The sequence below is a fragment of the Pongo pygmaeus genome, chromosome 13 (assembly GCF_028885625.2).
Source record: "Pongo pygmaeus isolate AG05252 chromosome 13, NHGRI_mPonPyg2-v2.0_pri, whole genome shotgun sequence".
Lineage (NCBI taxonomy): Eukaryota > Metazoa > Chordata > Mammalia > Primates > Hominidae > Pongo > Pongo pygmaeus.
In genome coordinates, this window is record NC_072386.2 from 81,357,912 (window position 1) to 81,384,685 (window position 26,774).

General features: G+C 53.0%; 1 protein-coding gene across 19 annotated transcripts in view; it reads left to right on the forward strand.

Annotated features, from left to right (window-relative positions):
• Nucleotides 1–26,774, forward strand: part of SEMA4D (semaphorin 4D) — a 134,403-nt gene that overhangs the window by 52,381 nt on the left and 55,248 nt on the right. For 12 of the 19 annotated variants that reach the window (XM_063649668.1, XM_054502197.2, XM_054502209.2 and 9 more), the window contains one exon: nt 26,178–26,240. The exons of 4 other annotated variants lie outside the window; for them this stretch is intronic. The gene's annotated coding sequence lies outside the window, so the exon portion shown is untranslated. Of the gene's footprint in view, nt 1–14,580; nt 14,732–25,441; nt 25,745–25,787; nt 26,068–26,177; nt 26,241–26,774 lie in introns of those variants that run through there. 3 more of the 19 variants (XM_063649663.1, XM_054502207.2, XM_054502206.2) reach the window with 3 other exon arrangements.

The window sequence follows — 26,774 nt, forward strand, 5'->3', positions numbered from 1 at the left end:
AAGTGCTGATAGCTGGGAGGAGTCCCCTCGTGTGCTCCGTGTGCGATGACGTGCTTTGTGAGCCGTGATGGCAGGAGTGCTCCTGTGTATGCCTGTATGTGTTTGCCTGTGTTTCTCCTTATGACTCCTGGGCAGAGCATGATAAGGGGGGGTGCACTGTAGCTGTGCTAGAGGGGCAGCCAGGGAGGTGGGGACAGCGGCCAAGGTGAAGCAGGAAAACAGAGACCACCAGGTGGACACAGAATTATATCTATGGTAGGTAGGTATAATTTCTAAAAGGCAAGGTGTCCAGGACAATCCATGTAAAGCAGGTTTATTATGGGGGGAGCAGTGAAAAGAGAACCCTTCATGTCAGGGACCCACCCATGGCTTGGATTTCCGTTGGGCATGAGTGCCCTGACTCTGCCCGTGGTGGGAGGATGCATGGGCATGCAGTGGGGTGACTGTGTCCCTGCAGCTTAGGTGCCTGTGCCTGGCCCAGGGCTGCCTGACCCTGGGCCCCTGAGGATGCCCATGCCCAGGCACCTCTGGCAGCTGGCACCTCGCAGTCTCCAAACCCTCTCTGTGCCCCATCTCCTATGGCACTGCTGTAGCAGGGCAGGCCACACCCATGCAGGGAGCCCAGGAGGTCAGGGCCTGCAGTTACCCACTGGTGACCCCAGCCCCACCCATGCTGTGGAGGGAGGGTAGAGAGTTTCAGGTGCCAGCCCATACAGGACTCACAGCCAGAACAGGAGGCAGCCAGGTCCTGGCCACCAGCTCGGAGGCAGGCGTGGGGTGGGGTGCGGCTGAGGCGCTGCAGGGCCAGGGCCATCCGCCACCCGCCTACCCCGGGCAGATCCTCCTCTGGCGGCGGCTGCTGGCCGGACCTGCTTCCCGGGTGGCTATTATGGGCGGGTGGAGTCCACGCTGCGCTTTACTGGGAGGGCTCATTTTCTGTCAGACAGCTGAAGGCTCCACTCTGCAGGGACAACAGGACCGTGGTACACCCGCTTCGAGGTCAGTGAGAAGGTGGACAGGGCAGCCAGGCCCTGTGGGAAGGTGGCTGGAGACTGGGCCCATGGGCATCCCAGTGGCCCTGTTTAAGCTCCTTGTTCAGCCCACACATGGCTTGTGGTTGGAGTATGTGTCCAGTTGAGCACTGGTATCCGTTCTTCTCCAGGGCACCTCGCGCCCGGGCCTCCGTCCAGGGGGGATAGTGTGGGTGGTCATAATCCCGCCACTGACAGGGAAGTCTCACTCTTGAAGCTGTGGAGAAGTCCCTAGGGGACCTGATGGGGCTGGGCTCTGGACTGTGAGTCACCTCCTGGGGAGAAGAGCCGCCTTCCTCCTGGGCGACTTCAGTCCCAGGTCAGGCAGAGACTGTGCAGGCATGCTGTAGGGGTGCAGGGGGCCCTCCTGCTGCTGAGCACGGTCCTGGTGGGCATCCGAGGTTGCTCTAGCCCCAGTGAAGGCCCTTAAAGTCTCACAGGCTGTGTGATGACAGGCTTGTCCCAGCCCAGGCCCGGGGCCCAGGTTTGCAGACGACACTGGCACATGCGTGAACCAGGGTCCGCAGCACTGACTCACATCTGCCCGGGTCTGGTGTTTCCTCGCTGGGAAATGGTGAGAAGGATGGGGAGGGCTGCAGCCATGCCAGACACTGTCTGGTGCTGATCCCTCTCTGGGACGGATGCAGTTATGAACCCCAGGAACCCTCCCCTCCCCATGCATGTGTCCTGACAGCTCAGGGTGAGTAGGTCTGATTCTTTGCTAGCTGTTGGGGCCTGTGGAAGTGAAACTCATTGTCTTTTCCATTTTTACCTTGAACTCTGTGTTTCTAGCAAGTAGAGGAAGAGGACCCCGGCAAGGCAGATGGTTTATTTTTATCCATGGTTTCAGATGGCACCCACCCCTCCTCCCCTCCTTGCTGTGACCATCTCACTCTTTTGAGATGTTGCTGCTGCATGGTTTTCTTACCATTTTTTCTATTCTACTGCATTTTAACTAATGAGGTCTGTACTCTTCCTGCAAAGCTGCCATGTTTAACAGAGGACTCTTGGAGCCTGGCAAGCTTGGAAAGAGCAGGTAGCTCCCTCCTCTTCTGACAGGCGGGCCAGTGGGGCTGGAGTGGGCGGCTCCAGCAGCTGCTACCACCCTTGTGGCAGCCGTGGTGCCCACTGAGCCCCTCCCAGTGCTTTGGCCAGTGACCTTGACCCGGGCCATACGGCGCAGCAAACCATGTCTCTGGCCTGAAGATGTGGCCTGGGCCAGGGGAAAAGGAAAGGAAACAGCCCCAGCTCACTGGGTGCTGATGATGGGGAGGGGTGATCAGGAACATGCTGAGCTCACCAGCCTGGCCATCGCTGGTCTACACATCCATAAACTGTGCAAGATTTCAGGCACGTTAAATAACAGAGCCTTACAGTCCGATGGGGAAGAGAAATGTGTAAACACAGCCATGGTATGGGTGCCTGGTGAGGGACTGTCAAAGGTGGATGTGGCTGTGAGCCCCTCTTGCCAGCCTCTAGCCTTCTGACCACATGGTGGGGCCTGGAGTTGCTGGGCTTCCCTTTCACTTAGATCAGAAGCTGAAGTTTAACAGTGTGGGGTGGGATGGGAGTGTGGGAGGGGGGTTAGGGCCCAGGCAGGAAAGCTGGATGCAGAGTGGTTAGACGGGTATTAGGGGCTAAAATGACAAAGAGGGTACTGAGGACACCCAGGGACAAAGCAGCCACAGCCTCCAGGCAGGTCCCAGGAGCCCTGAGGAGGAGCCATGGGGTGGTGGGGAATTGGTCCCCTCCTTGCCTGCTGCTTCCAGGCTGCCCTCGCTTCCTTCCCATGGTCTGGGGCATTCTGATCCTGACACAGTGATGTGGGGGTGGCCCATCATGTGGGAACGGGGGCCTGGCCGGTACAGACATCTCCAGCCAGAGCTCAGGGTTGCCTCTGCCATCATCACCTCGGCCACATCCCCTTTCCTTCTGATCCCAGACACATTGGACTCTGTCTTTCCTGCTGTTCTGTCTGTCTGGGAAGCTAATGTTATTGGTGCCAGATTCCTGAAGAGTCCTCCCTGATGGCCCGTCCACCACGCGAAGCCATGGAAATTGCCGGCTGCTGGGAGAAACAGTGCCGCCCGGCCGAGTCCTGCGCGTGTGTGGAAGCGGAGGCCAAGGGTTGGTATTCGTAAGGTCTGGGAGTTTGGTTTAAGGCAGATCTGTCAATGTGGGTGGCTGGTCTGATTTGGACTGGGACATGTTTACAATGTGTAATAAGACTTTAAGATCAGTGGACGCAGCAGAGGGCGTGAAGCCAGCCTGATGGTGGTTTGCTGAGGGAGCGGCTTGCCCAGGGGAGTGGCTTGTTGTTCTTAGAAGGACTCCCTGGGTGAGCAGGTCAAACGACTTTCAGGAGCTCTGATCAGTCAAGTTGCATGCTGCTTTGCCCTCTTGGGTGGAAATTTGCTGCAGTAGTCCAGTTAAAGTGTACTTGTGCATTTCTGACACCTCACCCTTCAGGTCCAACTCAGCCTCCTCACCAGGCCAGCTTGTCTCCTGTAGTTCTCTTGGCACCCTGTGTGATCCTACTCAGGACTTGTCACAGTGTGTCATCACACACACGCAAGCACACGCCGTGGGACATTGATGTCTTGCCCACTGGAAGGGTTCCATAGGGTGGAGCCAGCCCCACTTTGCTCTGCTGGCACTTAGCACAGTGTGTGGCACGTAGCAAGTAATTAGGAAATATTTGCAGAGGAACATGAATAAGTCTTGCACGAGGTTCCGGGGAGCTCAGAGGAGGAAGCAGCCTCCCTTTTTTCCAGGAGACCAGGGGACGCTTTACCCAGAAGGGCTCTGCTGCTGTGGAGGGTGCAGCCTCCTTGGGGGCTGAGTGTGGAGGGCAAGCGGAGGGTAGGGCTTAGGGGCCAGGGTGATGGATGTGGGTGGGAGGTGGATCAGACGGCATTGTGGGAGTAAAGGGTTGGGATTTTAAGCAAAAGGCAACAGAGAGCTGTTGAAGGCTTTTTGGCAGAGGCATGTCAAGACCGGATTTGGAGTTTCGAGATACTCATGCAGCTATACCTTGGGGGTGGGTGAAAGTGTGGGTGGGAGAAGGCGCAGGGGCTGGAGAGGAATGGGAGGGAAGGCGATGTGGTCACTGCTTCCTGGCAGGGGCAGGGAGGGAGCCTCAACTGGATCTGCGGGGCAGAGGAGCCAGCACCACTCCAGGGCTCGTCCCGGGTGGGTGTGGATGGAGATGCCGCAGCGCGGGTGGCTCCCAGGGTGAGGGTCAGGCTCACAGGGAGGACACCAGGCCACTTATCGTGGCTCCATTCTCTGTGGACTGCCCTTGGAGGACTAACAGCAGGCAGGTCTCCATGTGTCCTGGACACGGCTCCTGACCCAGCAGGTGTGTCCACTTTTCGGCTGTGGTGAGGGTGATTGAGGGGCAGTGTGCCAATGTAGAATGACTATATGGCATGTTTGTGGGCTAAAGTAATGCTTAAATTGACACTAAGATGTGGTGAGCTTGATGGTGGGTCAGCCGGTTTCCATTCAGCTAAAACTTGTGCAGTGGGGGCATCACTGACTTTCTTTGTAAAGAGAAAATGACCTGTAAATAGGCTTTTAAAAATAGACACTCACTCATGCTTTTTTTGTAAATCAGATTGACCTGTCAGCACACTCTGGGGTCCGGCCAGCTGCGATGATCTTTAGACCAGTCAGCTGCTGGCTGAGCTAACACCTTTTAGATGGAAATGGAATAAATGCTGCACCGCATTGTTTGTGTGGGTGGTAAATGCAGGTGTTTGAAACCATTAGCTTCTTTGCGTAATTAAAAACCTTAATTTTTTGTGAAGTCTTTAATCACAGAAGAAATGCTTCTTTCCAGTTTGAGTGTTTCTCTTAATATTACCATTGCTTTAAGACAATTACTTTCAGGGCTCATTACTTTCCTGGACAGTTTACAGGCCAGAGTGGTCTCCACTCAGCCACTAGATCTCAGAGGATTCTAAGAAACCCTATTCGTTAAGCCAGGTAACTCATATATTCTGAATCTATAAACATGTCTGAAAATTGTGAAACATACTGTAGAGTTTATAGAAGTTCTTAAAATACATACATTGTGCCGGGTACGGTGGCTCATGCCTGTAATCCCAGCACTTTGGGAAGCTGAGGTGGGCGGATCACGAGGTTAGGAGTTCGAGACCAGCCTGGCCAACATGGTGAAACCATGTCTCTAATAAAAATACAAAAATTAGCCGAGCATAGTGGTGGGTGCCTGTAATCCCAGCTACTCAGGAGGCGGAGGCAGGAGGATCGCTGGAATCTGGGAGGCAGAGGTTGCAGTGAGCGGAGATCAAGCCATTGCATTCCAGCCTGGGCGACAGAGCGAGACTCCATGTTAAAAAAAAAAAAAAAAGGCCGGGCGCGGTGGCTCACGCCTATAATACCAGCACTTTGGGAGGCCGAGGCGGGTGGATCACGAGGTGGGTGGATCACGAGGTCAGGAGATTGAGACCATCCTGGCTAACACGGTGAAACCCTGTCTCTACTAAAAATACAAAAAATTAGCTGGGCGTGGTGGTGGGCGCCTGTAGTCCCAGCTACTCGGGAGACTGAGGCAGGAGAATGGCGTGAACCTGGGAGGCAGAGGTTGCAGTGAGCTGAGATTGCGCCACTGCATTCCAGCCTGGGCGACAGAGCGAGACTCCGTCTCTCAAAAAAAAAGAAAAGAAAAAAAACATACATTGTATTTGACTCTAGTCAAAGAACATAAAGAATACTTCGATTTATTGCCTCAAATATCCCTAACACTAGAAATGTTGTTTGTCTCAGGAACAACAGAATAAAGTGCTTCATAATATGGGTTTGACTGGCATAGCTTTCAGCCCGTGATGTACTGGATTAATATTTTATCTAATTGCATGACCCCAGCTCTGTCGTGAGCAGGAGTTGCAGTCACCAGGCTCCCGCAGTGAATGTCGTCCTGCTCACCTTCTTGTTCCGTTCTGTGATGCAGCCATCACGAGCTGCCATGGAAGGTGCTCCACCCTGAAAGCTCTCTCCAGGCCAGCCTGAGTGTGGCGTCCACATGAGCACAAGTCCAGCACCAGCTGAGGCCCCCAGCCCTTCACTCTTCACCCTTCCTGGGTCTCCAGTTTTTCATCTCCAGACTTAAAACTTGCATTCATGGTCACAAAAGGCTCCCAGGAGAGAAGCAGGGTGCTTGGCTTGAGTATTCTCTACAGTGCACCTTTGTTGCTTCCCTCTTGCCTCTTCCACCTTCCACATGCAGCCCCCAGGGAGGCTGCTCCCTCCACAGCATTTGGGCGCCCTACTGGGTAAAGTGTCCTCTGGTTCCTCTCTGCATCTTGCTGAGATGGCCCTGCCCCTCTATCCCTACCCCTGTAGGTTATTAGAAATCTTCCAGTGAGAAGGGCGCGGAGCCTGGTGCCAGATGGCACTGTGCATGTTAGCAGGTTGGATGGCTCATCCTTGGGACTGAGTTGCTCAGTTTAAGGAATTTTAGACTTGGCATCTGGGTTCAAGCATGTCCCTGTCCTGGCTATGTCCTGAGCTGCAGACCAGGGCAGAGCACCACATCTTTCATACAGTGTCCCTGTCTTGTTCATCTCCGAGGCTCAGAGACCTCATTTGTGTGGCTGTCACCTGTGCCTGCTCAAGTCATGTTGCTACCTTCCTTTAGCACCTGGACATATCAGCCAGACCTCCCTCCCTGGGACCCCTTGACCAGAGGCAGCACCGGGAACCTGTGCCCCTTGCTGCTGGCACACATGGGCAGGTGCTCGTGTCACTGAGCCCAGCCATGCGCCAGGCCTGTGCCCTCCCCTCTCAGGGCGCATCACAGCAGTGGGAGTGCCTGTCGCAGCCGCCAGCTAGGGTTGGTGATGGGTGGGGGTGGGTGCAGAGGCTGGGATCTGGAGGCCACACCTGCAGTGTCAGAGACTCAGGGCGAGCTTCACACCTGCCCTGCTGCTTGTCCTGTGGTTGTTTGCTTATTCAAGACCAAATGTGGGCGACCAAGATTGGGCAATACTCACTGCATCGCGCTTCCTTACAGGCTGAGGGCAGGTGCCTGCCGCTGTGGGAGGAAAACATGGCCTGCAGAAAAATAAAAACTGCCAGAGCTACATGAGCCACTCTTCACTGCACTGTGCAATGCCCACTAGTATCAGGCCACTCATGGGGGTGGGCATGCTGGCCCGCAGAGCAGCCAGGTCCCTGCAGCCCCTAACAGAAGAGGCCACATGCTTCCCGGTTTAGGGTCGTCTGCCTAGCTGGGAGCAGGCCATCTCGCTGCAGCACTGTCCAGCAGCTCTGTGCATCCTCACCTCCCAAGTTTGCCCTCATTGCTGCCTCTTGACTGAGCTGTCTTCGTGATTCCTGAGTCCAACTCTGGACATGAGAGCTCAGAGGGCCAGAGTGACTTGCCCAGGGCTACATCTGCTTCCTCGGGACTTCACCTTTAGCCCCATTGTCCCGTGGCCCTAGGCAGCTCACCCATCCTGCCATGGAGCCCCCAGATAACTGCAGTAGTGGCCAGGCCTGCAGGGTCCTCAGGCACCCAGGAGCTTGCCCTTGCCAGGCGACCTGCCACTCCATGGGTGGACAATGGTGTGCATGGCTTGGGTGCTAGGCCGCAACCCCCCACACCCTCCTCTAAGGCAGCCTTTCTCCTCCTTCCTCAGCCTTGGGACTGGGCCCTGCCCCACGAGCCCCTGAATTAGGCCACACAGGAAAACAATCGGGCCCACATCGCTGAACAGCCCCGCTGTTTAAAAGGAAGAGAATGGGACTGGCTTGTTCCACAACCTGCGGAGAAGGCTCACCACGGGACCTTGTCCCTGCACTGAAGGGCGCCTTGTTGTGGCTGGAGCAGTCCTGGCCTGAGCCCTGACTAATAACAGAGCCCTTGAAACCCCTGCAGTCAGGACAGACGTCCCAGGCGAGCAGAGGCCCTGCATGAGGATGGGGCGGCAGGGCCAGATGGTGTCCTGAGTGTCCATGCTCCCTGGCGGCTGGGGACACGCTGACCAGCGTGGGGTCAGGAGCATGGCCCCCGGAAAGGTGAGGCCAGCTGGGCAGGGTCAGGGGCTTGGATTTTCTTTGTCATTTGGTAAATGGTCTTGTGTTCCCATTTCTCACCCCTCACTGGGGTTGAGTGAGAATGAGCTGAGTAAGTGGCCTTCCTTCTAATGTGAGGGGACCAGATGACCAGCTGCCCTTCTGGACAACCAGAGGAAAAACACACTTGAGTGGACCTTACAAGCTTCACCCCAGAGCTTTGCACTGCTGTGCTTTGAAGACAACAGAAGTGCAGGATGTTGTCTGAGATGTCCATCATCCTGTAGCTGGCCAGAGAGCAGCCAAGGCTGAGGCTGTGATTTGGGGGTGGGGGGCAGCGGGGGCGCTTCCTTGGCCTGGGGCTATCCCTGCTTTCTCTTACTGGGCAGCCGATTCAGCATGCATTGGGATGCGGCACAGCAAATACGGACACTGGGCAGTGTTCATGCCCTTCCTTTATTTAAATTTCATTTATCTCTAAGTTTCTCTGTTTTACACAGCCTCTGTAAGGAAAGGCTGGACATGCAACCTGTGGGCGTGGCCCTGGGAGGGGTGCACCCAGACCAGGTTGTCCAGGAGCAGGCAGCAGGCTGGTCGGGGCCGGGTAGGGCGTAGGAGGAGCCTGTAGGACTTGCTCTGCATAAAGCCGTGGGTGTGGCAGCTGTTCAGGATCTTTGCTGACACAGAGACCTGGGTGGCCTTGTTGTCCCTGGGTTCTGTAAATCAAAGTACATGGCCGGCACTGTGTCTAGTATGGTCCAGGTGTGTGAAAGTCAGAGAGCCCTGGGAGTCTGCTATCTCTGCGAGTTGGGGAAAGGAGGAGGGGCCAGAAACAAACCAGAAACTCCACAGCTCTTGCTTAGGAGTCTCAAGGAAAGAAACAGGGCAAAGCAGCCAGAAGGCTGGGAACTGGAGGGCCAGTCCTCAGACTAGAATTTACATAGGAATGGGGGCTGTGAATGGGGATGCTTGTAATCCTTCCAGAATTGGGGTAAAATTTGCATCTGAATGACTCATCAAGTCAAGATTCCCATGGAATGTACTGGTTTTCTGGTTATTTTCCAGGTCCTGTTAATGATCATTTGCATGTTTACTCAACCAGCATTCTTAAAATTAATATTACCTTATGACTGCCTTTATCATGACTCTCTTAGTGGGGATTTCTGTCCTCCACATGCCCTGGGGGATGTGCAGCCCCCATGCACTCCCTGCCTTGGCCAGCCCCTTCCCCCATGCCCAGGTAGACTCTGAGCTCTTAGACCAGCAACTCAGCCCTCAGATGTGTTTGGTTGGGACTTCCCAGTATTAAAAATATATGCATTAATTACCTTGCAGCATTTGAAGGCTTCACCTAAAAATTCAGGTTTTTTTCTTTCAGGAGAAAAAAATCAAGAACTATTGCCCACACTAGGCCATGTTGCAGAAGGCTGGGAGGTACAGTGGCCCCTTTAGACAGGGCCTGGCCCAGCTGCCCTGCCTCCCCTTTACATTCCCTGACAGGGCCCTGGAGACTTCACGCAAAGGTCCATGGCTACACATGCCAGGGGTCTGCAGGAGGATGAATGATGCCCTAATACCTTGGGGCATCCCTCATCCCTGGAACCTGTGAACATTTCCTTACATGGTAAAGAGATTTTGCAGATAGGATTCACTTAAGAACCTTGAGATAGGGAAATTCTCCTGGGTTTTCCAGGGTGATCCCTAAATGTAATCACAAAATTTCTTATGAGAAAGGCAGGAGGGCAGAGAGGAGAGAAGGTGCTACGCTGGTGGTGGAGGGAAGAAAAACTTTCACTCTGCTCTCTTAGGTGCTGTTTCTAGGGCCTTCGAATTAAACTGACGAAAGACATTAACAGGAGAAAAGACAGACTAACATTTTTACATGCATGAAGCTTCGTGAAAGAAAGTGAAAACCCAAAGAAGCAATAGATTTGGGGGCCTGCATACCGTTTTGACAAAGGTCTCAGTGGAGATTGAGAAGGCGCCCAACGCCATTGTGCTGACGTCTTCCCTTCTAGAGGTTTCTAGGGGCCTGGCTGGCTCCTAGACCAAGACCCTTCCCTCCTCTACCTACACACATGCTGGATGGGGGCAGCATGCATTGTGGAGACAGGTGGATGGGCCCCACCTGGCTGGCAGCGGGTAGACCTTATCGCACATTACTGCTGCTCCGGGGCCGAGGTCTGGCCGGTCTTAAAACATGAACAGCTGGAGACAATGTGGTATGCGTGGTCCATGTCACTTGGCATTCCTGGTGTGCTCCATGTGTCACGGCATCTCTCCCCAGAGCGGGGCAGTCCGTGCATGCCAAGTGCTATGTGTGAGTCATGCACAGATTCCTGCCCACATCCGCATGGGGGCTTCTGCAGCTCATCATAGCGTCCATGTCACCCAGTCCAGAGGGGAGTGGTGGCACTCTGGCTGGAGCTGCCCAGTGTGACCCACACTTAGTGCAGAGCTGCTGGGGTACGTTGGTACCAGCATCCAGAGGCTTTGAGAGATACTGTCTCAGCCCCGGGACAATCTGCACCTAGGGCCATGCTCTTGTGTGTAGTGGGACAGCAGAGGGCTTTGTGTCTTCCTGTTGCCCCCGGACCCTGTGACCCTCTGGGCTTCTGCCCTGGGTGGTGTCCACCCTGTACTTGGGCAGACCCTGATTGCTTCTATCAGAAGCCTGTGCTTGGCCACATGCAGGTGTGGGAGGCTCTTCCCAGAGAGGGTTAAGCGAAATGACAAGAGGCACAACAGGGACCTGTTGTGCCTGTGCACAGTCCCTATCCAGGACACACACCATGGACTCAGAAGGCCGTAGCATGTGGCACCAGCTGTGTTCACAGTCTGCAGTGGCTGTTGGTTGGACAGAGGTCATCGGAGCCCCTCTCTGCTGATTGGAGACCCCTCCCCGCTGATTGGAGACCCCTCCCCACTATCAGGGACTCCGTCAGTGCTGACCGTGCCGCAGTGGCCCACTGGCTGCCTGGAACCCCTGGAAGTGGGCAAGTGCCCTGGTGGCCGCCCCCCCTCAGTCTGTCTGCTGCCGGCTGCTGTCTCTGCAGTTGCACTCATGGGGGACTCGTGGCAGCCTCAGGGGGTCACTGCTACATCCATGCCTCTATAGTAGGGGCATGCACACATCCGTGCTCCAGCCTGCTATAGACAGTGTGGTGAGAAGTCCCTGTGAAGAGCTGGCTTTCACCCTGTGCCCAGGATGCACCAGCAGCACTTGGCAAGTCCTAGAGCCAGCTCTGCCATGTTCCCAACCATTGTGCACACCCGACGACGCTCTTGTGTTTGCACTATGGTAACAGAGGTCCCCTTCAGGTTGTCCTAATAAAGGTGAGGTCACTTTGAGGACATGACTGGCTGCAGAAGAGATTTCTGGCCCTTGTGAATAGTGCTGTTGTGAACACGAGTGTACACGTCTCTTTGAGACTTCTTTGTGTACATACCCAGAGTGGAATCTCAGGAACACGGGACTGTCATGATTCCCACAGTGGCTACACTGTATTGCATTCCCACAGCAAAGTGCAAGAGTTCCAGCTTCTCCACATCCTCACCAACACTTGTATTCCATTTTTTGTTTGTTTGTTTTTTGCTTTTTTTTGGTAGTGGCCACCCTGATTGGTGTGAGGCGGTTGGTAGGTTGTTTTTGCTTTTTAACCTTATTTTCATATGGGTATTAAGTATCATTTGCCTGCAGCACCAAATCTATTTTTATCATTGAGGGCCTGCAAATCCCCACAGGGTGTGCCCCACTGCACTGGTGACCAGAGATAGAGGCAGGGCACTCAGAGGAGGAAGAGCCATGCAGCCAGTGGTCTTATTGCTGCCTTTACGACAGAGTGCTGGAGGGCGCCCCTCACACTAGCCTCAGGCAGTTTTAGGACCTTACTATGGCCACCCTGATCATCCTGAATTTTCAGATCTCAGCTCGCAACTCCCCAGGGTCCTGTCCCCATATCTCCAGGCTTAGTCAGGGTTACAGTTCCACTATCTAGTAAAAATGACCCAATCCATTCTGTGGTAGTACACTTACATAATGCTACTTATATTAGTGGTTAACATTTATTGTGCCAAGCAGTGTTATAAATAATCCAAGTACCTTTTGTGGCCAACTCTGTCTTATGGATGGAAGCCAAGGGGCAGAGGGTTGAGTGGCCATTCCAGGGCTGCACAGCTGGTAAGGGTGAGCCCAGAGGGTGCAGCTGGGCTGCCATGCTCCTATGCCATGTAAATATGCCTCTCCTGGGGGAACAGATGGACTGGTCAGGGCTTGTCATGGCAGAGCAGCACAGAAGGGAAGGTGCACTGAGGTATGGACACACAGAGATGAGGACAGCATAGATGAACCAGAGCTCGTATTGGGGCCTTGACTGTACGGATCCCAGTCTGGCCAAGGGAGGGGCTGGGAACGTGTCCTTGAGGAGGCAGGAATGTGCTCTGGGGGCTTTAGGGCCACCTTCTTTTTTGCTGAGGTGAAACCATCAAAAGAGAGAATCTTGCTGGGTACGGTGGCTCACACCTGTAATCACAGGGCTTTGGGAGGCCAAGGTGGGAGGATCACTTGAGCCTAGGAATTCAAGGCCAGCCTGGGCAACATAGCAAGACCCCATCTCTACAAAAAAATAAAAAAATAGCTGGGCATGATGGCTCATGCCTGTAGTCCTAGCTACTCAGGAGGCTGAGGTGGGAGGATCACTTGAGCCCAGGAGCTCAAGGCTGCAGTGAGCTATGATTGCACCGTTGCATTGCAGCCTTAGTGATGGGGTGAGACCTTGTCTCCAAAAAACAAAAGAGAATCTAGGGAAACTGCTCTTGTTTGGGAGAACAATACTGAAAAATGCCTCTAGTAAAAAAAATTTGGAAGATACAGGAAAATTCAAAGAAGACATTTAAAGTACCCCTAAAATTCCACCTCCCAGAATGAGTTCTGGCATTTTGGTGTCCCTCCTCCTGGAGGTTGCTCTACCTGCATTTGCAGGTGGTGTTCTAGCCAGTCCTGGGTGTGCCCCGGGTGGCTCACCCGCAGGAGCAGGAGCCACCAGGGTTAGGAGTCAGCCTGGGAGTGAGCTTGGAACGTGCCAGTCAGGCCATTCCCTGGGTGTGACCTTTTATGACTGGGTTTTTTACATGAGTAAGCTTGCACTTAAGTGCTGTTTTATCTTCTCCTCTTTGCCTTTAATAGAATGTTTATCTGTACTTGTCAATAAACATCCACTTGTGTGGATTGTACCGCCGGCATAGCACGCTATAATATTATTGTTAATTTAACCTGTTTCTGATGGGTGCTTATTTGTTTTTTGGTATTTTTTCCCCCAAGATGGAGTCTCGTTCTGTCGCCCAGGCTGGAGTGCAGTGGCATGATCTTGGCTCACTGCAGCCTCCACCTCCCGGGTTCAAGCGATTCTCCTGCCTCAGCCTTTTGAGTAGCTGGGATTACAGGCACGAGCCACCACACCCAGCTAATTTTTGTATTTTTAGTAGAGATGGGGTTTTGCCATGTAGGCCATCCTGATCTTGAACTCCTGACCTCAGGTAATCTGCCCGCCTCGGCCTCCCAAAGTGCTGGGATTACAGGCTTGGGCCACCACGCTTGGCCCATCTGATGGTGCATATTTGGATGACAGATTTTTACTGATAAGGCACCATGGAGATAAACATCCCTGGGCAGGGCATCTCTCTGAGCTTGCGGGGTTGCTGAGGCCCTGGAAATATACCTGTTAGACTCTGTAGACATCAGAGGCCAGTTTCCTCCTCCCCAATGACTGTGGCTGGTCCTCTTCCCTGCCTGGGAAGATGTTGGCTGTTTGTCCTCCCAGCGCGGCTGCTGCCCCTGTGCGGGCTCCTGCCCTGGGTGGATTTTGCAGCTGGACAATAGCCACCCCTAGAGAGGCAGTCACAGTCAGTTGTCTCCCACTGAAGCTTGGAGGGCATCTAACTCACCCGGGTCCAGGCCCCTCGACACAGTGTGTGTGTGGTTGGGGGGCTGTCTGGAGGGTTTGCTCTTTGGCTACTGGGGAGCAGGGATGGATGCTTGGAGTTTCTGGCCCCAAGTGGAAGAGTATTGCTGAAAACTTCCTCCTAGTTCTGAAATTTTGTGGTGTATGTTCTGACCGTCCAGTAATTCCCTTCCCTGTGTGAAATATTTCCAGAACTTTCTGTCATTTGCAGATGCTTTGGGGATGACTTGCCATCCCAGCCCAAGGCCTGTCCTCAGCCAGGCTTGTGACGGCTCCCACCCACAGAGCTGCCTGTCAGGGTTAAGCAGCAGCTTTGGAGGCTTTGATACAGGTTTTAGGTTACAGAGTTTTTAATGAGGTTTTCTTGTTATGTGCATTTTCAGAGTGCTACTATTTGGCAAAGCTTGACCCCAAACAGAAACCCACAGCTGCATTCTTCTGAGCACGTAACTGGCCACTCCATCCACCATGTAGACTTCAGTTTGCAAACCGCTTAATTTCTTTCTTGTGCTTCTTTTTAAAGCTAGCAAAAAATTATTGCACCGTGCGCTCTGGAATGGGCTGTTAGCAGCGTGTACTTCTCTGGAACAGCATGCTTCCCGGGCTTCTGGAGGTCGGGTACGTCCCTCGGCCGCTGTCACCCAGCTGGGACCCAGGAACCTGCTCTTCATGAAGTGCTCAGCAGGCTCCAAGCTTGAGGTGAACTTGAGATTCTGTTAAGAAACCGATTTGAATGAGCAGAGCTCAGCCAGGTGTGCTCAGGGACTTGATTTGGCCCACTTGGGTTTGTATCTGATGCAGGGCGGGGAACTTTGCTTTCCATGCCTGTAGTGTCAGACACTGCCCCCTACCCCCCAACACTGATATGACTTCCGGAAGTTTCCAAGCCTTGCTTTCTTTGCTGGAAAAGAGGGATGGTGAAAGTGTCACTGGGTGACCTGAATTACTGTCTTCACAGCCCCCTCTCCTGGCCCCAAGAAGGCGCTCGCCCTGATGGGGATGTTGATGCTCCCCTAGATGTCATCTGCCTTGGGTGAAGCTAGGATTAGAGGCTTTTTGGCATCCAGAGTTAGCCGAGGTGGCCGCCGGCCTGGTACAACTCCTAGTGGTGGGTCTGGGAGGGCTGACTGGGCAGGGAGGATAGGAGAGCCAGGCCACATGCCACTTCTGTCCAGTGCCCATGCCCAGGCTGCCCCGTGGGTAACCTGCATTAGGGGAAGGAGCTGGGGGCTGTGCTTGACTCTTCACACTCTTGGACGAACCGCTTAGTGGGCCTGTGACCCAAGGCCAGGAGTGAACGTGGAAGGGGAGACCCCCCCAGGGACTTATGTCCATCCTCTCTGTCTTCTGGACCTCTGGAGCAGTCATGCGGAGGCTGCAGTGGTGTGGTTGGCAGGGTCCAGGGGCCCTGAGGGACCCAGGGGGCAGAGCCCTAGAGGAGCCTTGCGCTGGCTGCTGACAAGGTGGAGATGGGGACCTAGTGGCTGCTTTCTTGCGTATTTTCCTGTGGCCAGCCCATACTGGGATCTGGTTTTTTGCTCTTCTGGGGGGTGTCTGTCACCCTGTCCCTGGAGGTGGGTTGGCCGTGTGCACCATGGTCTTGTAGGTGGGGCCGGGGGCCATTGCCCTGGTGCAGGAGAAAGCGCTGTCTTGGAGACGGTGGGCCAGGCCGTGTGCAGAGTGGCTGGGAGCTGGCCTGCGCTGCATGACCTTGAGCAGGCTCTGTGCCTGTGCCTCATTCTCCTCCTGCCTATGACGAAGGGGCCGGTTCCTCGTGGTTCTGAGTTCCTGCGACTGGCTATCTGTAGCCCTGAGATCCACGCTGGCTGCAATGGAGGATGTGTGCCTCCCCTCTGCTGCCTGCCTGGCACCCTCTCTGGTGGCTGGGGAGTGGCACTGGGCTCTTGGCAGGTCATACGGGTCTTGCCCTCGTCCCTCCGGTTCAGGTTCCCCTGCAGGGCCAGGGACTGTGTTTGGGCAGTGCTGGGCAGCATCGAATGTGAGGCCCAGAAGGAAGCTGCATGGGCCATGGCGGGGGCTGGCTGGAGCTGGTGGCCAGTGGCGGTCCTCAGCTTGTGACCACTGAGATGGTTGGGAAGAGCCTGCCCAGGGAATTGTTCAGTGTGGGGGCCGTATCCCTCCATGACAGGTCAGCTGCAGTCAGATGGAGAGCAGCAGGCCCTCAGTGACACACGCAGGTGAGAAGGGCCTGGGTGTTGGAGCCAGCGTCTCAGGTCAGCCCTAAACCACCCACGCCTACAGGGCAGAGCCCACCCCTCAGGGCCAGGCGGGCCCTCCACAGGTGGTCACCCTAGTGGTGAGTGCATCCCTGGGGGAAACACACCTCCTTCCTGGGCCCTACAAGAGACAGAGCAATGGCCAGGTAGCCCCCCTCCTGGAGTTCTGAGACCTGGAAGGTGACTGTGTAGGGGGCAATGAGTGACAATGACTCACCAGCTCCTCCCCACGTGTGACCCGCCACGTCGCACACATTCTGAATCATCTGGAAGGTGACACATTGCTCGGGAAATGAGAACCCCCACATGCTGTGGAGCTGGCTGCTTGCTGGAAGGACAGACACCGGGATGGGGCTTTGCGGGGCCGTAGCCCCGTAGGCTTGGGCACTTTGAAGTCAGCCCCACTAAATGCCACTTGCAGGTGCTGCTGACCGGTGGGTGGAGAGGGGGTTCCAGGTTAATAGGACCAGGTTCCTGTTAGCAGTGCAGGGAAACGTGAGTGAGGTCTGTTCCCATTTGGGTGCTGCAGAGTGAATCCTGAAATTGGGGGTTTGCTTGACTACTTCAGTGGGGAATTCCTACCTGGGCTCCTTTCACACTGAGAGGACAGCAGAGGTCACTCCCCAGGCCCCAGATGTCTCAGGGAGGCAGGGGCTGTGGTTTTCTGATACAGGCATCTCACCGGGGTCACACCGCCTCCTTAGTCCATATGCACTTGACCCTTTTCTGGCATCTACAGCAATTTGGGGTTGGATGAACCTGAGTGACTGACTGTATCATTTTAGGCTGCCCCCCTCTTCTGACTCCCCAGGAAGGGAATTGAGGAACTGCCTTACTTGGGCTGGAAGCATCTGGTCTTCTCCAGAGAGGAGAAGAAATATCATTTCCCTTGCACTGCAAGGGAGGACAGATTTAGTGAGTTGAATGTGGGGATTGACTATAATTCATTAGAGTAGAGTGTATCAACCTCTGACCCAATACTGGGCTTGTGACATTCAGCTAGAGGGTCATTTGGTGATTTGGAAATAGAAATTGATTGAAATTCTGGCCATCCACATGGCCAGTAATTGTCTTAGTGGCAAAGGGGGAACTTGCTGGGGACAGACTTAGGGCACAGGTGTGGCCTGCAGTGTTTGCTCCTCACCATCGTAGCCGGGTGTTGCGGTTGTCACATTGTCTATTTTTAGCACTTCTGTGATGCTGGTCACCTGCCCACAGTGACCACTTCGTCCACTGTTGATGGGAAGTGAGTTGGTTTGGTTTGAATATGGTTAAGAAGTAGGAGAGTCTTAAAATAATTATGAGCTTAGTTGAAGTTGCTTCCTCTGATACTGAGGTCGAGGGAGGTTCTTATGGCCTCTGAGGGGCTTTGGGGGCTGGTGGATCAGGTCGAGGCTGCGTCCACCTGGTGTCTGTGCATGATGGTAAGACAGCGTTTAAGGTCAGTACTGAGACGGGAACTGACAGCCCCAGATGATGAAATGGCAAACATCCTTTTGTTTCCCGCCTGGAGTGAGGCAAAGCTGTGGCCTTCGCAGAGCTCTGGCTGGAGCTTGTGGTTCTCTGGTGGGTTTGCCACGCTGGAGCTAAGGCTGGCAAAAGCTATGTCCTGGGGAGGAGGCCCGGATAGTGAGGGAGAGCCTCCTGTTGACTAGGTTCCCTGTTGACTCTATTCTGGTTACGAGCTGTGGTCATGCTGGTCTAACTTTGTAATTGTAGTGCATATACTTAAAGAATCACTAAAGATGAAAGCAAGGAAAGTGGCATTTTGTGGTTTTGAGACTTAAAAAAGAAATTCCCACTTGGACTGGGGCCTGTCCCGAGGCTCCTGGGCCTATCCCCTCATGCCGTGCCTGCACCGTGGCAGAGTGAGCAGGCCTCTGGCGCCTTTGCAGCTGGGCTGAGTCTGGGGGCAGCAGGGGAGGAGGATCCTGGCCTGGAGGAGGTCCAGTCCCCTGGAGAAACTGCATGCACTCCGCCTGCGGACACTTGGTGGGGACTAGGGATGCCTCTGAGTGCAGGGCACCTCCCTAGGCTGCCTGTCGTCCTGAACCAGTTCAGGGTTCTGGATGGTTCTGGCAGATTCTGTGATGCCTTCACTGCTGGCAGATGGCAAAGAGAAGAAGCCATTGTTTCTGAAGGGCCTGTCTGCCCTGGTGTCCCTGGAGGAGGAAGCTGTTGGCTCAGGGCACGTGGAGCCTCAGCATAGCTGGAGAGCACTGTGCCTGTCATGGTCCTGGGGTCACTGCAGGACCCGGGAGGGCATCTCACCTCTCCCAGTGGCTCTAGACGGTTGTTGCATTTTTCTGAGCCTGTTTTTCCTCTTCCCAGCAGTGCTGTAAAACCTGTCTCCAGTGGGGCACACTGGGAGAGGGGGTGGATGTACAGCCAGTGGGGCCACAGGGTCAGGCTTTCAGGACTCCTGCCCCCGACGTCAAAGCAGCAGGCTTGTAGGCTGTCCTTGCCCAGGCCTCTTGAACACTGGGATTCAGTCAGATGTCAGATACGAGGGTTAGTGAGGAGCCTGCCAGAGAGCTGTGAACATGGGAGATGTGAGCAGCCCCTTCCCGGCTGTCAGGGCCACGTGCTGCTTCCAGGTGACTCACAGCCTGACCCTTGCAGAACCCAGTAGAACAGTCACTTCCTCACCCTTGCCTTATGACGGGTGTTAGTTATTCTTCCTGCTTACATTTTCCCCCAGGAGACCCCGTGAGTGAAGACCATCTGAGGGGAGGCATCTGTTCCCAGAGGGCAGGTCCGAGGTTGCCCTGGCCACAGTGGACAGCCAGGATTTCAGTGGGCGGGTGTCAGGGATGGACTGAGGACATACCTAGGGGAGGTGGCAAGGCCTGGGTAACACTGGGAAAGGCAGGAAATCTGGTGGATGCAGGCCAGTTCTCAGTCCTGGCTGCCGGTTACATGGGCTGCTCTAAAACCGGACAGACCCTGGCCTCACTAGGGAGCTGCTAAATCAGAATATTTGGGGGGCTGGGTCTAGATAGGTGGTGTATTCTCGACGTTCCACAGAGGAAAATGCACACCTAGCAAGTTGTAGGGCTTCCTTTGGGGACACTAGATTGGGGGCTGAGACCTGCCTCTGCAAGCCCTGGAGAGAAACAGGAGGCTTTGGAGCAAGAGAATAGTATGATGCGAGCTGCCTTGTAAAAAATAAGCATGACAGCTGTGTGTAGGGGGACTGAGGGCTGGGGGGCACAGGGGCCTTAAGAAGGTGGAGCTCTTAGAATGTGGTGTCATTCCCTTACAGGTAGCGGGAGCCAGGTGGAGGCCTCACAGGAGGGATGGTGGTATGAACCATGGGTGTGAGGGAAGTGGGGGACATTGGGCAGAGGTGGGGGGAGGACAGGAAGAGGGTGCCCAGGGGGCCAAAGCCAGGCAGGACACAATGAGGAAGGCAATTAGTAGGGTTCGAGAAGGGTCCTGGTCAGAGAAAGGAGATGCTCAGGAATTAAGGGTGCAGGGTTCTGAAAAAAAAGAGCTTGAAGGAATTTGGAGTGGGGACGGAAGCATCTTGGATTTAAATCATTTCAGACTCATTGAGCTGAGGTTAGTAGTAAAAGCTAATGTTGTGGTTGTGGGCTTTAGAAAGAAACTTCAATTTAGGAATAAATCACAGAGTAAACCATCATGGTTTAATGGAGATTGATGTTGGTCTAGGAAAACCTATTTGCCCCTGCACTGCTCATTTCTGTGGGATTCTGATTGGACCTTTCCCCACCTTGGTGTGGGCCACCATTGTGGGGATAGTGCCATTTTGTTGGTTGTTTGTAACATTATGTTTAACGTCCATGCCTTACAGTCCTCATTTGTGCAGTCTCATCTCTGGTGGTAGGGCTGTGTCTTACCCTCTCCCAGGGAAGTAGCTGTGGGGAGGAGGAGGTGCTGAGGGAGTAGTGGAGGGAGAGGAGTTGCTGAGGGAGTAGCTGGGGAAGGTGAAGTACTGAGGGAGTAGCTGAGAAAGGGGAGGTGCTGAGGGAGTAACTGAGGGAGGAGAGGTACTGAGGGAGTAGGGAGGGAGGGGAGGTGCTGAGGAAGTAGCTGAGGGGGTGGAGGTGCTGAGGGAGTGGAGGTGCTGAGGGAGTAGCTGAGGGAAGGGAGGTACTGAGGGAGTAGTGGAGGGAGGGAAGGTGCTGAGGGAGTAGTGGAGGGAGGGGAGGTGCTGAGGGAGTAGCTGAGGGAAGGGAGGTGCTGAGGGAATAGCTGAGGGAGGGGAGGTACTGAGGGAGTAGCTGAGGGAGGGGAGGTGCTGAGGGATTAGTGGAGGGAGGGTAGGCACTGAAGGAGTAGCTGAGGGAGGGGAGGTGCTGAGGTAATAGGCGGGGGAGGTGAAGTACTGAGGGAGTAGCAGAGGGAGGGGAGGTGCTAAGGAAGTATCTGAGGGGTAGGAAGGGGCAGAGGCCTGTTCTAGGTCACACAGCTGGGATGTGTCAGCATGGGAATCTGAACCAGGCAAGCTGGCCTCACAGCCGGCACTGCAACTATCACAATATGCTTCCTCCATAGTTGGGGAAGAAATTAAGAAGCAATTAAGGTTTCTAATAGACTTGAAAGAAGCATAAAAAATGTTTGAGCTGGCCGGACACAGTGGCTCATGCCTATAATCCCAGCACTTTGAGAGGCCGAGGTGGACGGATCACTCAAGGTTGGGAGTTTGAGACCAGCCTGACCAACATGGAGAAATCCTGTCTGTACGAAAAATACAAAATTAGCCAGGCATGGTGGCACATGCCTGTAATCCCAACTACTTGGGAGGCTGAGACAGGAGAATCACTTGAACCCGGAAGGTGGAGGTTGCAGTGAGCCAAGATCACGCCATTGCACTCCAGCCTGGGCAACAAGAGTGAAACTCCATCTCAATTAAAAAAAAAAAAAAGTTTGAGCTAGGTGACTTGTATTTTATAGCAAAGATAGTATTACTTTGCAAAAATGACTTCAGCTCAACTAACTGAAAGTTTTAGAAGAGAGTCAAATGAAAATAAATCATGGAAATTATGTGTGATTATAATTCACACCTGTCAGCCTGATCAGTAGAAGCCCTGAGCCTCTGTTTAAGAAAGGCAAGAGAAGAACACATTGCTGACACATTGCTGACGGTCTCTAAAATGGTTATACAGGTTGTAACGACTATTAAAGTAAGATCCCAGCACTTGTGTCTTCTGTAGTAACTTTAAGAGATTTCATCAAAATGGAGATTTTCAAGAACAGCAGACAGACATGATGGAACCATGGAATCTCCCCGTGCCCATCTCCCAGTGCCCTCTATGTGGTGCCTAGACCTCTGTAACATCACTGTGAACATTCCAGACAGAAAAGATTCTTGGCCAGGTACTGCTGGTGGTTAAAGAAAAATGAATTGTAAGTGGAAAGTTGTAAAGGATCGGAATGTCCCACATTATGATATTTAATTATGGAATGTTGCACAGCCGTGACAGGCTGCTGAGGGCACCATGTAATAAATGGCACGGGGATGCACACGCATGGTGCTCGGGGCAGGGACACACAGGACCGGGACGTGACCCACACGGGCCCTCTCCCTCTACCAGCCGGTAGGCTCCAGCCTCTCTCTTGGACTTCAGGTCTCATCTTGCATGGCTGCCAGTCTGCCTGTCCCACTTCCCGTGTTACAGAGCCAGCAGGCCCCCCACCCCACCATCCTGTGCAGTTGCTGTGGCCTGCCCTCCCCAAGCCAGAAACCAGGGGCTGGGAGTCTACAGTCTTTATCTGACTCACACCTTCACCCCACGCCCTCTAGTAGTGACTGTTGAGTGAATGAGTCAGAGTTTCTTAGAATGAGGAATTCACCAAAATGCCAGAAAGACCAGAAATGTATGTCATGTCTGTCTGCTGTTCTTAAAAATTTCCATTTTGATGAAATCTTCCTCTTAGTAAAGTTAGTACAGAAGACACCCGAGCTGGGATCTTACTTTAACCAGCATTATAACCTGTATAACCTTTTTAGAGATTGTCAGGAATGTGTTCTCTTGCCTTTCTTGAATTTTTCAAGTTTTCTACAATTACTGTATTTTACTTTTGATATCAGATTTAAAATATTTTAGTTAGAAAACCACATGATTAAGGAAAGAATTCGAATAGTTCTAAAGAATCCAAATCGTGAAAAATGAAGCACACTCCTTTCGCAGATCAAATTCTCTCTATAGGCATTGCTGCTAGCAGGTTCTTGATTAAATTGTGATCTCTTGAATCATCCTTCTGATGAGCCTGTGTGCACACCCATTCACACACATGCACATACACACGGTCACACACCATGTGCCTGCACAGATGGAAACATACTACACACATTTTTGGGAACCTTACTTTTTACTGAACAATGCCCTTTCATACAATTGCAGCTTTATTCTTTTTAGCAGTTGCGTAGTATTCCATCCTCTGGATGTGCTATAATTTGTATAGAAAACGTCTATGCTGTATCTGTGTGTACCCATGTACATAGACGCACACACACTGGTGGACTTCTGGGTGTCTTTGGAGTTTACCTATTGAATAGCCTCATTCCAGTCATCTTGCACACATGGGGTATATCCATACTGAATTCTTGGTAGAGAACTGCTGGATCAGAGGTTCTGGATGTAGCTTCTTGGCAGGTGTTGCCCAGCAGGGCGCAGGAACGTGTCCTCTAGGCCCTCTCTGTGTACTTTGTAGCCAGCCTTTCTCATGGGTGCCCTGCTCAGCAGAGTGTAATGGTATTGTGTTGTAATATGCATGCCTACCCCATCGAGGTGTGTGCTGGAGTGCCAATTTCAGCGGAAGGTCCCCCATTGCTCTCTGCCCCCGGAACTTCCTTACCTGCTTCTGGGCCAGGATGAGGAGATTGAGCAGAAGGGGCTCACAGCCCCCTCCCCGTCCACAGCCACAGCAGCGCTGCCTGTCACAGTTTTCCTAAGCCCTGCTCCCAGGAGTCTATGTGGACCTGGGGAAGCCCCAATCCCCCGTGTGTGCAGGAGGAGGCTGGTGGAGCCCACAGTCCCTGGCAGTAGGGGTTGTTAGATGTGCTAACAGCTGCACCCTGCTTGTTATATCTCTCTGAGTCTTCTTAGCTAGGCAGGTATAACTGGCTTCATTTCACAGGTGGTAAGAATGATAGTTAATGCCTCCCAGTGCTTAAACAGCATCGGGCACCTAGGAAAGCACTAGGAAGCATTAACTATGGTTAGTCATGGATCCTCATAACCAAATGAGACAGGCAGTATTAGTATGCCCACTTTTTGGATAAGGAAACAGAGGCCCAGAGAGGCTCAGTAACTTCCCTCAGTAGCACACAACTTGGAGAAGCCAGCACTGGAACCCAGGTTCCTCTGATTGCAGAGCCCCTTGCTCTTGCTTCATCCCACTTGTCTTCTCTGTGTGCTGAAGAACACCAGGTCCCTGCTTAGGGAAGACGCCCAGAAGGCGAGGTCATGTTTGCAGGATGGAGGCCAGATGAAGGCGCTGCCTGTGGCTCTGTCCTTCTGCCATCAGCGACCACTAAATACCTGTTCGCAAGGCTGCACTAGAGGGGGTGCACCAGGAGAGGATGTGATGGCCATGAGAGGGAAATGCTTCTCTCTCTTCTAATTAATTTCATTGCTTTTGGTGAACAGGCCATTGGATTCTTTTTACCTGTGCTGTCAGGAGTGGGGAGGTATGAGTTAAAACAGCATGATGAGTAATTACATGAGAAATGTGGGTTTGCATTTTTAAGCCAGGTAACTCATAACTGTGGGGTTGCACGCTGAGAAAGAAGAAACAAACCCTGTACCTGTAGGGTGAAGGCAACGCGGGGTTGGGGCCTGGGCAATTCAGTAAGAAAGGAAGTGTGTTCCCACTCAGCAACCTTGGGGCTGGCAGCTGTTTTTGGAGGCTAGATATGAACCCCCAGCTGGGAGGCAGGACACGAGGATGCCGGTGTTCAGGTGGAGTTGTTGGAGGCGATTGAGATGAGAATCCAGACCTGCTGACATTTGTTGTTGGATGCCACAAAATTACCGTGAATATGATAAGTGTTTTAAACCACAAGATGAGCAGTTCTGGGTCTTTATTAAAGTGACAAAGGCTTATTTCATTTCTAAAAAATAGAAGTTTTTCAGGTGTTTTTTTGTTTTTTTTGAGACGGAGTCTTTTTCTGTCACCCAGGCCAGAGTGCAATGGCGCAATCTTGGCTCACTCCAACCTCCACCTCCTGAGTTCAAGCGACTCTCCTGCCTCAGCCTCCCAAGTAGCTGGGATGACAGGTGTGCACCACCACACCCAGCTAATTTTTGTTTTTTTTTTTTAATAGAGACGGGGTTTTGCCTTGTTGGTCAAGCTGGTCTTGAAATCCTGACCTCAAGTGATCCACCCGCCTCGGCCTCCCAAAGTGTTGGGATTACAGGCGTGAGCCACAGCGCCTGGCCAGTTTTTCAGTTTTAAAATCCTTGATATTCACATTATTTACCTATGCCTCTTATTTATGTATGAATCTCTGCCTTTGTTGCCTTCAACTGTTTTTTGGCACAGTCTCCGGGCGGCCACTGTCCCCTCTCCCTCCCGTGTGACAGGAAAGCCTCGTGGAAACAAGTGATGTGGCACTTTGCAGGTGCCCACAGCAGCGTGGACTTTCCCTCTTTGCTTGTCCAGCAGTTGTGCCCAAATGCCCAGCCCTGCCCCAGGAGTTTCAACAGGAAATGTCGGTGTCAGGTCCTGGGTGGATGTGGCCTTTTCCAGGATTCTCATAGCTGCTCATGTGAACCTACTTTTGCTTATAAAATTGGCCATTAAGAGCCATCCACTGCTGGAGGGAAGACCCCAGTATCAGTCTCTGGAAGCTCCACTGTGGTGGGGCCTGATGAATCGTGATCATTTCTGATCACTGCCCTCGCGGTTCATTTGCTAACCTCAGGTGCCTACTCAGGGTTCAGAGGATGTGTCAGCCCCGAGGGGCGGGGGGACCGGATGTTGTGTGCCTGGATGGCCGTGTCTAAGGTTCTGCTCCCTGGGGAGGGGTGTGCAGGGCGTCTGTAGAGGAGGGAGCCGTCCAGTGAGGGGCCTGGGTGGGAGGGACGGGGGCTTTACACCTGCGTTTCCAGGGAGAGCCGCCTCCTTCCCAGCTGGCTTCAAAAAAAGAGCCGTGATCATATAAGCTTTGAAAGCAAAAGGCAAACAAAAAAGAAACCCTCCTTACCACAGAATATGCTGGAGTCTGAGGCTCCTGTATTAATAGAATCATGGAGGGATCAGCGTCGGCTCCTGAGCATCTGCAGTCCTGCACGTGGCTCTGGTTTTGCGATTCTGATTCTCTTGATCTAATTGTTGGTGCTGCTACTGCACCCCACGATCCCTGTCTTGAGGCTGATCTCCCACACTGCAAAGGAGTGACAGCCATGCTATGGAACCTTGCCACACCACGGTGGACATCGTTCTGTTTGGCTGAAAACCAGCCATCCAAAAATAAAGGAAGATGAACAGCTCTTTAGTTCTTGTAATTATGCTATATGTGTTTCTGCTTTTTCCTTCTTTGCCTCATGAAGATGAATTTTAAAGGATACATATCTGGAGCTAATAGACAATTAGATAGTACTTTTTTGGTTCACAGACTCTGCTAACTGGAATGGCTTATTTTGCAAGAAAGTGCACCTGGTCGGGTCCTGGGGCTCATCTCTAGCACCGGGTGACGGGCTGGGCTGCCGTTCCCTTCTGTTCGTGGGTGGGCGGTTGCACAGCCCCTCCCTCCTGTCTGCCCCAGCGCTGTCTTCCCCAGCACATACAAGCCAAGCTGATCCTGCGTCTAAGGAAGTCTAGAAGGTTTAAACTCACAATAATTTGTTTTCAGTGCCTTTCTAGGAGTGTTGCTGAGTTTAAGTGGATGCACAATTTAAGGGCTTAAATAGCCTTGTTTCCCATTATTTTCACAGCAAAGATTTCTGAAGACTTCTTTCTAGAAACGACTGGAAAGCTTCAAGAGGCATAAGATACAGGTAAAACCACTTTATTCATGATCTGTAATTTCATTTGAGCAGAGTTGATAATGTGTAGAGGCCTCAGTTGGATCTGGCAGGTGGTTGGTTGCTTGGTCCCTTGGTACCTGATATCCCGTGGGGCAAAGCTTCAGACTTGGCTGCCATCCCTTGGGCCCAGCATGGGGAGGTGGGTGCTGGGCACCCACAGTGATGGTCTGTCTCTGTTCTTGCTCTGCCACTGCTTGTCCCAGCTCCCCCTATTCTTCCCTGCTCTCTCGGCCTCTCCTCCCGCTGGATCTTGGGCTTGTGGCAGCTCCGCGGCTGATGGCCCCTGATGCCTGCACCAGAAAGCTTACTTTCTTCTTTTGGAGCGTGCAGGGAGGTGGCTGGTAAGGTGTGGTGTAATAAGAGTGCTCTCTAGGTCACCCTCCTCAGAGTGGGGCCATTTTGTGTTTAATCTTAATTTTGGTCCATTCCAAGCCATGCATTTTCAGTTTCAGAGGAGAAAGAAATAACCAGCTTAATTTGTAAAAACAAAAGTAAAACCCCATC